The 14,813-nt window shown below is 43.9% G+C and overlaps 1 protein-coding gene across 2 annotated transcripts in view; it reads right to left on the bottom strand.

Moving 5' to 3' along the window:
• TDRP (testis development related protein) overlaps positions 1–13,938 on the bottom strand; it is a 138,729-nt gene extending 124,791 nt beyond the window's left edge. The window contains exons 1-2 of one of the 2 annotated variants that reach the window (XM_083177382.1): positions 13,669–13,938; positions 13,265–13,439 (exon numbers count right to left, since the gene is read on the bottom strand). The gene's annotated coding sequence lies outside the window, so the exon portion shown is untranslated. The remainder of the gene's footprint in view (positions 1–13,264; positions 13,440–13,668) is intronic. The other variant, XM_083177381.1, reaches the window with a different exon arrangement.
• Positions 13,939–14,813: the final 875 nt, after the last annotated feature.

Raw genomic sequence — 14,813 nt, 5'->3', positions numbered from 1 at the left:
TCTCCCGGCAGTGTGACATTTTCATCAGCGACCATCTCTGGTCGCTGATGAAAACGGGATCTTGAGCTCTATGCTCCGTACACATGGGGAGATATGCTCGATGAGCCACTGCAGCACGCTCCCGGCAACTATTTCCCTGTACGTACAGGGATCTGGTCGCTCAGCGATCATATTGCCCATTGTGGTACTGCCAGGGGAAGCTGCGGAAGCACGCTCCCGGCAATCGTCACCCCATAAACACGGGGATATGGCTAGTATCGCCCCATGTGTACGGGGCTTTATAGCTACATACACATTTCTGGGTTGTCAAAAATCTCCAGCCATCCTCTGTGTTTTGTGTAATTTCATTAATATGCTACTCACCACATACCCACACACACCTTTACCTGTAACAACTAAAATATGTACTCCCTCACCTGCTGTCCTGAAAGGGCTCTCCTTTCCCCACCCGCAATTTGTACTGTGATTCTCTTCTCCTCTGCCCCGCCACCAGTCTCACCAGCAGGGCTGCCAAGAGAAATCCTGGGCCCCAGTACAACAGCGTCACGGGGCCCCCCTGGAGTGGCGAGCAACAGAAAAGAGGTGTGTCCATTAAAGGATATAGGGGTGTGTACCACACCATATACCCTTTATGCAACACAATAGTAGACCCCTTATACTTGCCCCTTACACATTATGCTACACAAAATTCAAATCGATTACTTGCCGCCCGTTCGTATGCAGCAGTGTGGACAGAAGCGTGGTGGATATGGGTTGCGCCCATGGGAGTAAGGGGTCGTGGCCACGGATGGGCAAATAGCGGCAGGGTCCCTGCGGAGGATGGGAACTAGGTAATAGCTCCCATCCTCCGCAAGGACCCCATTGCTGTCTGCCCATCCGTCACAGGGACCCTCTGCCCCCCTGCGCTGCCCAGACCCCTATGCCATACAGCAGGGGTGGCCAGTCCACGGCTCCTCTCTCCAAGATCTGTGGCTGGCACGATCATCCCGCCTCTGGAGTATAAGGATCCCAAGCTCACACACGACGCAGCAGGGAAAGCGGCAACAGTTCTTTCAACCTGCTGGCAAGAAGCAGCAGATGCCACTACTTGCAGTATCGCCGAGCTGAGCTGCCGGTATCTGCTGTGTCCCCCAAAGCTACAGATCCGGCGCCAAGAGCAGATGCATTGTGATGGCCAGCGGTATGTGCACCTGGAGGGAGAGGGGGGATTGTGTCCATTAAACCTCTTTAATCTCATGTGATCCTGGGCAGTATGGTCCCACCCAGATCGCATTCCATATATGATCCGTCATAAATGGGCACCATGTAGCCTGTTCCCTTCACACACATTGGAGGTCATTCTGATTGTGGGTCATCTAAATACCTCAGATTTCACGCATGCGAACGGATGTTTTACATCATCATCGATTTGCAGCTTGTGTGCAGGGCAGTGCGGTCGCCGACCATCAAATGATTTCTCAATCGCTCGCAGATCTAAGTCAGTCTCTGCTGTCTTAGATCTGTGGCGCTCCTGTACGAGAAGAGGGTGGGCAGCTGACATCCGGTGACATCAGCTGCCCTCCCCCGGCACCCACGTCATGGGAGTTCCCATCGGCGCAACCCATATCCACCACCCCACGCTTCCGTCCACACTGCTGCATGCGATCAGGGCGGCAAATAATCGGTTTGCCGCGCCCGCTCACACAAAGTTGCTGCACATGCACAACATCGCTCCCCTGTGTGAACGTGCGGGGGAGCGAACCAACCTGAATGAGGGCCATAGCCTGTTCCTTCACACATACAGTACATAGCCTGTCACACACACACACATACATAGCCTGTTACACACACATATACATACATAGCCTGTTACACACATACACACATACACACATATATACACATACATACAAAGCCTAAAAATGAGATGTGGACCGCGCTCGTATTGTATTGGCAGCTCCGCTATATAAAAAGGTTATGATAATGAAGGTATTGGAGCGCTCTATGTTACGTGCACTATATAAGTAAGTGCAGATATGAATGAAGATAAAAATAAATAAAAATGAAAAGTGTAAAATTATATGTAAAAACAAAAAATAATAATAAAAATAAAATAAAATAAAAATAAAAATAAAATAAAAATAAAAAAATAAAAATGCGAGTGCACACCTGTGAAGAAAGCGTGCGTTAAAAGATTTGGATATTACCAATGTTTACACTCCTTTTTGATTAGGTGGAGTTGCCCGTGATCCTGTCTGTCAGACTCCACCTAATCAAAAAGGAGTGTAAACATTGGTAATATCCAAATCTTTTAACGCACATTTTCTTCACAGGTGTGCACTCGCATTTTTATTTTTTTATTTTTATTTTTATTTAATTTTAATTTTTATTTTATTTTTATTATTATTTTTTGTTTTTACATATAATTTTACAATTTTCATTTTTATTTATTTTTATCTTCATTCATATCTGCACTTACTTATATAGTGCACGTAACATAGAGCGCTCCAATACCTTCATTATCATACATACAAAGCCTGTTACACACACACACACACACACACACACAGCCTGTTACACACACACACACACACACACACACATATATACAAAGCCTGTTACACACACACATATACATACATAGCCTGTTACACAAACACATATACATACATAGCCTGTTACACACACACAGCCTGTTACACACACACACACACACACACACACACACACACACACATATATACAAAGCCTGTTACACACACACACACACACACATAGCCTGTTACACACACACACATATAGACATACATACATACATAGCCTGTTACACACACACACACACACACACACACACATAGCCTGTTACACACACATATATATATACATACACAGCCTGTCACACACACACATATACATACATACAATCCTGCTACACACACATACATACAAAGCCTGTTACACACACACATATACATAGCCTGTTACACACACACACACACACACACACATATAGACATACATACATAGCCTGTTACACACACACACATAGCCTGTCACACACACATATATACATACATACACAGCCTGTTACACACACACACACATATACAAAGCCTGTTACACACACACACATACCCTGTTACACACACACACACACACACATATATATATACATATATACAAAGCCTGTTACACACACACACACACACACAGCCTGTTACACACACACACACACACACACACACACACACACACACATAGCCTGTTACACACACATATATCCATACATACACAGCCTGTTACACACACACACGCTTTTTGTCTGTTCCCCCTGTCCATAGCCATGCATTGCGGGCGGCATTACCTTTTGAACCAGGAACTTGGAGCAGGAGCAGGACAGCCATCGCTGACCGGGCTTAGGCAAATTCGGGGGCGTGGCCTAATCGCGGACCCGTGGCCACGCCCCCTTTAAAAGAAAAAAAGGGGTTTTTTTGTTTTTTTTTGTGTGTGTCGGGACCCGGGCCCCCCTGGCAGGCCCGGGCCCAGGTAAAATGTACCCGCCCCCCCTGCCTCTCGGCGGCCCTGCTCACCAGTGGTATAAGTTTGTTGCAGTTGCACGGAGGCAAGATAAATATTGGTGCCCCCCCCAAATCTCAATCAGTAAGGTGTCTGTCTACAGTAAGGTAGGTCATGAGTTCTAATACAGGGTGTGACACTTGCAAATATGATGTTAAGTGTCAGCCACACAATTAACTGATTCAAACAGGCAGGGGATCAGAGGTGCCCCCTTGGGAGCAGGAGCCTGGCGGCAGATGACTCCATTGGCTCCCAAAGTTACGCCTCTTAGTCTCATACATTCCAGCGCTAACGCTGCTGACTCAACTTCGGTGTGTAAGAGCAAATCCAGCGGGGAAGAGGCATCTGCCAGGGGGGCTCAGATGGACAGCAGCACTCATGCCCCGGGGACCATCACCTTGCCGCCGACGCCTCACAAGTGCCCAAAGTGCCTGGTAAGCTCTCAAGCACAGGGGGCAAAGTGGTGATAGCAGCGGGATTTCAGTCACGCTGCCTCAGCAGCAGGTGGGTGAGGAGACTGTGTTGAATGATCAGAAAGCTGGCCCCCACACGCAGAGATGTGTGGGCCTTCTGGGTGAAAATAACCACCAGGGCTATTCTACATTCGAGCATTCATCTCTCTGTGTGGGCTACACACACACAGCGATAGTCAGCCACTTTCTGAGCAATTTAGTAATATTATGTAAAATCGCTCAGAAAGTGGCTGAATATCGCTCTGTGTGTAGGGCCCTTAAACAATCTGACTAGATTGCTTAGAAATGGAGCCTAGATTGCTTAGAAATGGAGCCTATTAAAAGTAGGCAAAGCCCCGCTCAGCACGATCACTCAGCATCAGCAAGACAGCTGGATTTGAGGTGACTTTTGTAAATTTAACCCAATGTGCACTAATTACAGCAGCAACAATTTCATTTATATTCACATCTTTGAATTTTTTTTTTTAGCTATATAGCTATATACATATGTAATTATTTTTTAAAAAGGAATTCCTTTTCTCCCAAATAAATGTTATCGGGCACTTGTTTCCTAGCACGGCACCCACAATTTTGATCGTATTACATCTTATACAATTGCATCGCATTGCATGCAATATAGCGGCATGCGATGCATGCGATGCGATTTGATTTTTAATTGTACAAGCACCCTGATGGGTGCTTTCAATGTTAAACACATTCACATACATGTTGTTTTGTCTGTGTGTTTTTATATTTCGCCTTATTAACAGATATTAATAAAAGTTAAATTTTATTCGTTGAGTTCGTTTAGGTGCACCACACCAGGACATACTTTTTTCTCTCCTGCCAGTTGTCCAATGTTAAATGCACCATCATTGGCAACGCCACCCCCAATATCAATGCCAACCCGAAGCGTGGCGAGCGCAGCGAGCCCGTGAGGGGCGGCGGTACGTGTCCTCCGACATTTTCATACCCCCACTATCCACGTATTTTAGCACTTGTAGAACCTGTACAATAGTTCATCTGAAACAAAAATTTACATTTAAAAAAACATAGTAATAAAACTTTTTTATTACAAATAAAAACCAAAAACATGCTAACATTTCACTTTATTTCTCCGCTTAATTATAGGTCCTCTTCTTTCTTCCAAGCCTGCCATCCAAGGGTTAAACACATAAATAAAACCATACACAATGGAAGAACCTGTTTGAAGGAGCTGTGCTTAAAATGACTCCATGCCATACAATGTATCAATAGAGTTCATTGACAACATGTATCAATGAACTCCATTGATACTGTACATTGTGAAGGCACGTGGCATCTTGTCACTCAACCAAACGGTAATGAAGTTCAACTTTTGAATGTGAACATTTAAACAAAGGTAAAAGGGCCATGCCTACTGTCATTTGTAATCAACGTACTACATATGTCCTCATTTTGGGGGTGATTCAGACCTGATCGCTTAGGTCCCCGATGGTGGGAGTTTGCGCATTCGCGAGTATGCACATATGAAAACCCCGGGAGCAAGCGGGGGCATTCTCTCAATGGTGGGCAGGCAGGGGATGGGTGCAGGGGACCACTCAGTGTTTTATGGGTGTGCCCAGAAAAAAACAATGGGTGCACCCATGGAAATACTGGGTGTACCCCTGCGAATGCAGGTGTGCCCATGCATCCACGGGTCAGGCAGCTTAATCGCATGACGTCAGCACTCGCTCCAAATACGGGGGACAGCGAGCATCTGGGCAAACTAATTAATTCACTGGGGGGGGGGGGGGGGGGTGGCAGTGAATTAAGTTGGCCAAGGGGCCCTCACTAATGTTAAGAAGGCCCTGGGGGCAAAGATTATTTTTCAATTCCCACCTGCTGAACATACTGATTTCCTGCTGTGTCCTCATACCAGACTGCCATAGCCTAGTGCTGATAATGGCAATGCAGTTTTCCCTCCTACATTGCCACTGCCAGCCTACGCTCAGCACAAGGGTATTAGCAAAAGTTTAATATATATATATATATATATATATATATATTTTTTTTATTTTTTTTTAATACATTATAATTGCAGTCATCATCATCATGGCTGGCAGATTAAAGCACCCTGATACACTAATTAGTGTGTCAGTGTGGTTCTCCCTAGCTCAATTGTTCCCAAACTGTGCACTGTGGCACCCTGGGGTGCCTTGAGACACTTGCAGGGGTGCCTAGGATTGTTGGTCCAGGACCAATTCAAATTATTTATGGTCAATTTAATAGGAAAATCCAGAGATGGTGGCTGCCAATTCTGCCCCTCACCACATAACTGAATCTAAGCATGACATATAAACACAATTTAGTTAATTTTATATTTCTCAATACCGTAAGTAACATTTGGCCGAGGGGTGCCAGGAAAAAAACTCTGATACACTAGGACGCCGTGATTCAAAAAAGTTTGGGAACCATTTCTCTAGCTTTTTCTTCATGCCTAAAGTATGCTGGCAAGCAAATGCACTTTTTTCTCCCTCAAATCTAAAGGAGCCCATACACGGTCCGTTGTGTACGGCTCCGTTCTGTACTATGCGATGCGCACTCCCGCGCATCACATAGTACGGTACAAAAAGTATGTGCTGCACATACTTTTTGTACTAGGTACACATCGGATCGGATCGCAGTGCATGCACTAGGGATGGGATGCGATCTGATCCGATGTGTGCTGTTTAAGCACACAACGGATCCTATTAACGGACCGTGTATGGGGGGCTTTAGTCTATGAAATACCTCTGATATTTTGTCAGCTTCACAAAACATCACAATGATAACTTCCCTAATTATATGGCAAAGTCTAGGCTGGAGCATATTTTTTACATTCAGAACTGTTTAGATTACAAAATAACTATCCACCTCTAACCAAAACAATCAGATATGATTTGTTTCTCATTTCTAATCAGTGGCATCTCATAATATCTAATCGCACTATGTAGTAAACAAGACACTGATTTATTCCTTGGGTCTAAAAGATTGTTCTTACAGTGTTTGTGTAGACCTGTGTGTCTGCCAGATGTTTTTGGTCTTTTGTATTTAAGTACGTGGTACAAGTAGTCTGTATGTTAGGGGATTTTGCTGTTTCTTTATGTCAGGGTTGTAAATCTTGAAAATGCTATATATTTACAATTGTATACAATTATGCTGACAGCTATAATTTTTATTGACACAATATTTTATCTTAAATCAAGTAGAAATAACAGAACAGAAGGTGATGGATCGAGAGTAAAATAATTCACAACTGTATACAATCTAAAAATGATTGGTGTAACATTTGTATAGTATGCTAATGTCTCTAGAGCATCAATTCAATTTTGAACAAATGGGTGGAAATATTTATTACTGTTAAAACGTTTTGTGTTATTTATTTATTTATTTACAGTTTCTTATATAGCGCAGCATATTCTGTTGTGCTTTACAATTGGAAACAACCGTGATTAAACAAACTGGGTAAAAACAAACCGACATAGAGGTAGGAGGGCCCTGCTCGCAAGCTTACAATAAACAGTTGCACATTTATAACAAGCTGATTCATAGTTGGACGCTATGCACATGTATTTCTGATTGAGCGGTTACTAGTAAACTGCACAATACGTAGCAACTGATTAGCATTTAAGCTTGCAGTGAGGATTCATTAGCAAGTGATTGACAGGGAGTAGCTGTTTTGTGTGAGGTAACATCAAGTGCTGTGTCAAGACCATTTTCTTGCTGTGTATAAGCCACCAACTACGATCATGTACAAAGGAAACATGTCTGTGTGTCCTAGTTGTGGTGTCTATTCTGACCAATGACTTACTCAGAGAGAAAATGGTTTCTGAATTTGCATTGATGCTGAGAATGTGTACGCAGTTGCAGGCAGATGCAAAGGTTCTGGAGGGATCTATACACATTCTCAGAGGCTGGCTTACATCTTTTAGCCTGGGGGGCAAGTCTACAACACTGGCCCATAAGTAATGACAACACCCCCTGTGCAACAAGCATGTAACTCCCCTGGACAACGATCATGAACCCCCCCCCCCCCTCCCCCGTGCAATGCACACATAACTCCCACTGGGCAACTAGCATGTAACTTCCCCTGGGCAACAATCATGAAACTTCCTCTGAGCAACAAGCATGTATCTCCCCCTGGGCAACAAGCAGGTAACATCCCCAGGGCAACGAGCATGTAACTCCCCCTGGGCAATGCGCATATCACTTGTCAACTAGCATGTATCTCCCCCTTGGCAACTAGCATGTAACTCCCAATGAGCAAGTAGTTCCCCCATGGCAATTAGCATGAAACCCATGGCAAGGATCATGTAATCCCTTGGCAATGAGCATTTAATCCCCCCCCCCCACCACCACTATATTTTTCTGCCAATGATATTAAAAGGTGTCAATCAAAAGAGGATCAGAATGGTAGAACCCCTTCCCCAACATGCATGTCCCCATTCCCTACATCACACACACGTCCCCATTCCCTACATCACACCTCATGCCTCTGTCCCTACATTACACCTCATACACAAAATGTGAGGATATAGGATATGGCCGCCTACTGGCGCTATTGCTGCCTCAAGTCTGTTCTAGCCTCAGTTATCACCCAATAACAACTTTACAATACCAAACAACAGACAAGAATTGCGGTTCCGGACTTTTAAGGCGCAGAGGATTATGATGGTATATCGAGCGTTGGTACCATAGTAGATCTTATCGACACCTTGAATATTTCTCTCTCAATATACTCCCGGCAATATAGGAAAAAAACAACAGAAAAAGCCAATGGTTATGTAACATTCAGCATGTGCGAGGTGGTTTCAAATGAATCAGAGCAGAGAAGGTATGGACGGGCGTACCCCACTCACAGTATCTATGGCGGGGTATATGCACGTAGCGTTTTCTTTTCTCTTACTGTCCCTCAGGGCTTCAGATTGATCTCTTTAGCTCCGAATAGGTATACATGAAAATAAAATATAAACAACAAATGTGTAGATTCGCTTTTCCAGATTTAAAACATTAATTCCCTCAGAAAGGAGGAAAATGATTTTCATTTTTATGGGTGTACCTTACTCACCCAATAATAGGTGGAGGTACACCTATAAAGGTTTCTATTGAGTATGACTAAATTAATTAAATATACAAGTGGTAACTTTCAGATGGGTGTACCCCCAATCACGGTGTTTCAGTGATGAATAGGCCTGTAGCAGGTTCTTTTCCTTGTGTCTCCTACTCTTAAGAGCGTTCAAATTTCTCCATCCAGTAGTGATATAAAAAGTGAAAAAAATATATGCAATGTGTAGAATTGTGACCCAGGACGGTCTATGTACTGTATTTTTAATCTTTGCTATCCTACTGTCATGTGGAGAGAGGCTTTTACCTTTGTACTATTGGAATAAAATTACTACCTTTTTAAGTAAATTACGAGAAGAGCAATTCTTCCCCCACTGACCACCTCTATCTCCCCTATATGTATACTGATTGGATTGGTGAGAGAGAGAAAAGTGGGAGAAAAATATAGGGCAAAGAAAACGCTACGTGAACATAAAGACTTACCTTACCGTAAGTTGGGTACGCTAGCTGATTCAGCATTTTTTCTGATACATCAATCCCCGGGTATACTGCACTTTATTTGTCTGCACGGTGAAGGATTGTGGTCTTCTGCACTAAAGAAACCTTTACATACTTGAAATAGCATTATACAGTGTGAGTCCTGGTACGCTCCCTGTATATCACCTCTTGTTGAAAATCACTTACAATTCCTCTATATAGAGTGTTTAAAACAATTCTACACATTGCATATATTTTTTTCACTTTTTATATCACTACTGGATGGAGAAATTTGAACGCTCTTAAGAGTAGGAGACACAAGGAAAAGAACCCGCTACGGGCCTATTCATCACTGAAACACCGGTACGCCCATCTGAATGTTACCACTTGTATATTTAATTAATTTCGTCATACTCAAAAGGTTTTTCGTCATACTCAAAAGAAACCTTTATAGGTGTACCTCCACCTATTATTGGGTGAGTAAGGTACGCCCACAAAAAGGAAAATCATTTTCCTCCTTTCTGAGGGAATTAATGTTTAAAATCTGGAAAAGCGAATCTACATATTTGTTGTTTATATTTTATTTTTATGTATACCTATTCGGAGCTAAAGAGATCAATCTGAAGCCCTGAGGGACAGTAAGAGAAAAGAAAACGCTACGTGCATATACCCCGCCATAGATATTGTGAGTGGGGTACACCCATCCATACCTTCTCTGCTCTGATTCATTTGAAACCACCTCGCACATGCTGAATGTTACATGACCATTGGCTTTTTCTGTTGTTTTTTTCCTATATTGCCAGGAGTATATTGAGAGAGAAATATTCAAGGTGTCGATAAGATCTACTATGGTACCGACGCTCGATATACCATCATAATCCTCTGCGCCTTAAAAGTCCGGAACCCCAATTCTTGTCTGTTGTTTAGTATTACACCTCATACCTCCGTCCTCTATATCACACCTCATGCCTCTGTCACCTACACCACACTTTATGCGTCTGTCACCTACATCACACCTCATGCCTCCGTCGCCTACATCACACCTCATTCACATACATCACACCTCATGCCTTCGTCACCTACATCACACCTTATGCCTCAGTCACCTACATCACACCTTATGCCTCCGTCACCTACCCTTCCCATTTTACTTCACTCCCACACAATAAGAATTTAAATATAAATAGCTCCTGTTGGATGAAATGTAAGGAGCCTCACTTTCAGAGTACAGGAAAACCAGCAGGTGCTGCAGCTATGAGTACTTGTACCTAATGACAGGTATGGGGTCTATAATATACGCTCACATCAATCTCCCCATTAGAACTGTGCCTGTACTGTACTTACAAGATATGGAAAGCCCGGCGCTTATGTGCTGTGCCCGAGTGCTGCTCTCCTCCTGCTGTCTCTTCTTCTGACAGGCAGTCAGGCACAGCAGGGAGGCCCGTGGTTACAGACACATGTAACTGAAGACTGAACCACCGCAGCACTTCCTGCAGTCGGAGAAGGCGGCCCTGGATACTCGTCAACGGAGTGGCCCAGGGGGCACATGGCACCTTGCACCCCGGCCCAGTCCATCCCTGCACATTCTGGTGGCAGATTTCTACACATCCTCTGAGTTAACCTTTGGCTGCATTAGTTGTAAAGTGCAACGGAATCTGCTGCGCTATATAAGAAACTGTAAATAAATAAATAACCGCGAAGCAGGGCCACAGCACTCGATTTGCAAAATCGATCTGTAGTCGAGATTCTTATGGGTACCACTACAAAATAAGGGGCTCAATAATGGTTACATATTGTGCCTGATTCTGTACCCAATTTGGCCCTGTTCCGATGGGGGGGGCTGTGCATGTGCAAACCCCCTCGCCTTTGGGGAGTCACGGGTGTCACAAACTTGGGGTGCACTACCACTCGGGGATTGGCTAGACCTGACACAGGGGTGTGGAGTCTAACCGTGCCAGGGGTTTTCTGCCAGTGACCCCTCCAAGCGGGTTATGGGCTTCTGCGGCACCCGACACGTCGGTCGCGGCCCACTGGTCAGGTTCCCCGTATGAGTGGTGGTAGCTTGTGAAATATGGAGCGTGGTCGTCAAGCCGGGTCAGTAACAGGTGGACAGAAAGAGATACCAATGGATGCAGCAATGATTAGTCAGAGTCAGGCCGGGTCATACACAGGAAGGTACAGGATGCGGTACACAGGGAGCAGGCAGGAGGATGGTCACAGAACAAGCCAAGGTCATACACAGGAATCACTGGACACGGTACCGGAGGATCAGGCAAGAGAATGGTCAGGAACAAGCCGAGGTCATATGCTATAATCAGAAGTCTGGAATAGTACAAGGCACTGGAACGCTGGAGCTGGTGTGAACCTATACTCTGGCAGCTTCTGTCTGCCAGAGACTGCCTTTTATAGGAAGCACAGGGAACTCACAGGTGAATTAATCAATGGGCTGAGCATGCTCAGTTTACACAGAGCTTCCCAGCAAGAGAGGTTCACCAGGTGTAACTAATTAGCTGAGCTCAGATCTCACAGCACAGTTCAACTATACAGAGCTTGTCAGCAGCATAAGACAAAGCCAGCAGGATTGACCAGCAGGTAACTGAAATACATGCATATTGTGACATTAGAGCTTGTCAGCAGCATGAGACAAAGCCAGCAGGATGAACCAGCAGGTAACTGAAATACCTGCATATTGTGACAACGGGTAGCCGTTCAGACATGCAGAGTTTTATGGGCGTCCCCATAAAAACACTAGCCATTCCCCTGATGCTGCCTGCTCGGGGCGGGCGATGATGTCACATGACCGCATAGGCCACCCACTTTTTTGGTGCTCTTCGACGGTCTGACTGACTTTTATTACCGAAGGGAAGAGAAATAATTCGACGTTCATCGACCATTGAATGAATTCTCTCCCTTTCGACTGCATGTTCTCATACACCTCCCCTCGCATGGTAGCGGGCATTTGTCAGGGCAGCGGGCGACACTTCCCGGATCGCTAAGCAGCGAATGTACGCTGCTTAGCATGCAGACCTGAATCAGGCCCATTGTTTCTATCTGTAACCTGATCTTTCAGTATTATATAAAGGGGGGTAGTTTATGCTTTAAACTTTCCAAAGCCTAACATCATCATGTGACTGTGGTTGCTAAAATAATCTCAATAATCTTTTGCATTAAAGGTAACCTAAGTGATATATGGCGAACAAAATACACCTCATTCTTGCAGGGAATAATTGCCCCTTTAAGCACACCACATAAACATGGAACCAGTTTTGGAATAATGATTTTTTTAAATGAATAGGATTTTTACAAAACATGATCAATTTGTCCATCACCAATTGTTTCCATGTAAGATTTTGTTTTTTTTTCACTTTAAATGAACCCTGTACTAACTCGCCTCTTTCTACAGTTCTAGTACTTTGGCTCTGGTATTAAGGCATGAGCGCTGCAGTGTCAGATCTCTTCAGTTATGGGGCAAGCTAATAGCACTGAAGGTGAACATGTGTTTTAGGAACACAGATTTTGCACAGGGTTATTCAAAGTGAACATTCACTATAAGTACCAATCTGACATGTCTGCTAGGTATTAGAAATTGCTATTTTTAGTTACATTTAGAAATGAATATTTTGGTTTATAATGTTATGATTAATGTATGTAAATGTATAATAATAAAATAAAGTTTGTATACATTTAAAATGATAAATAAGAACAAGTTTACAAACCTACTAAAATATCAGCCTGGGACCAGTCTCTGGAAATCAGAATTTGACCGCGATAAACTGTAAATCCACTGCCAGAGTTGTGTTATATTGATTACCGCCTGACCCAGAAATCCTTGTACATAGATACAGGCTATATTACTCAGTCACTGCCTTCCTGCAAAACTGCCCAGCCGATCTGTCATACCAAGGTCAGGGTAATCATGTATGCTTCAGCAATCACTCACAGTAGATCACACCTTCATTTGTATCTGCTCTATTCCAATGCATACTTCTACAGTGCCAAAGCATCCCAACCCCTCAGCCTTATCTCATGCAGTACAGGAATGAAAACTGGGTGGGGGACATGAGAAACATGTTTCTGCAATCTGACTTTACAGACTCAAAGAGAAGCATTTCAAACTTACGTTAGATCCAATGCAGTGATCTTCTTATTCCAATGTGCCCCTTCTTCCAAGAAGATATAATCTCGGATCCGGTATCAGGCATGTGTAGTGTAATGAATGAAGCACTGGCCACTGATCTCTCCCATTCTCAGCAGCATGACATATTTCTGAGAAAGACTGTAATAGTGATGATAATTAATTCATACCATGAAAGGCAGCAGTGCATGTATGGAGATCATTACTTATGGGTCTGTTAGTGCTGTAGCCGCTCAGCTCATCCTGCAGCTAACAGACAGACTGCAGTCTCATCCTCTACAGGCTTCTACAATTGTGGCTCTGCAGAGGCCTTTGTTCTCAGCATCTGCAAGCCAAGTACTTCAAAGGAGGTTAAATGCAGCTAATGATTTCCCTTAGAAAGAAGGCAAAACTGACTTAAATAAGTCAGTTTTAAGGAGCGCTGTTTCTGAATGTGCTGACTCAAAAGCAGCTGCTTGTGGGGAGTAGTCAGCTCCCCAAATGGATAAAAAACAAACACACAGAGTATAAAGCAGCGCTTACAATTAAAAAAGTACTTCACCGAGTGAATCAATATGCATATAGTTTTTAATCATACAAGCACAATAAAGATAAAAAATGGAATAAAAATATAACTAAAAACAATATCAGGTACCTAATGCAAACAAGATATATTGATACTGCATGGAGTAATAACCTGCATTGAACTTGGCTGAACTTGACCTCCAGCGCCCCCCAGGATTACAAATCACCCACAGGACTCCATCAGCAGAACAAGTGGACTTTCAGCCAAGTTCAGACTAAAAACGCAAGGATTAGATTATATTTATTTCAAAGTAAAAGTTTCACAAAATCTTATCGTACACACAGGGCTTTATTGACGAAGATCGGAGTTCATGCTTGCCTACCCACCCGGAATGGCCGTGAGGCTCCCGAAAATTGAGAAAGTGGGCAAGTCTACAGCATGCACCCCCCCCCCCCCCCCCCCAAAGCACTTAAAGAAATGACGGAATTCAAAGGTCCGCGGGAGGGGTCGGGACTAAAAATGTCACAAATTTTGCATCTTTTTAGCCCCGCCCCTACTCGCGGACCCGAAAATCGCAGAGTTTGCATGGATTGGGGGTCGGGTTATGAGTCGTCAGCCTTGTCCC

Source organism: Crinia signifera, chromosome 3 (assembly GCF_055691185.1).
Source record: "Crinia signifera chromosome 3, ASM5569118v1, whole genome shotgun sequence".
Taxonomy (NCBI): Eukaryota; Metazoa; Chordata; class Amphibia; order Anura; family Myobatrachidae; genus Crinia; species Crinia signifera.
Note: the sequence above shows the minus strand (reverse complement) of the source record. Positions and strands in the feature narration are given on the sequence as shown.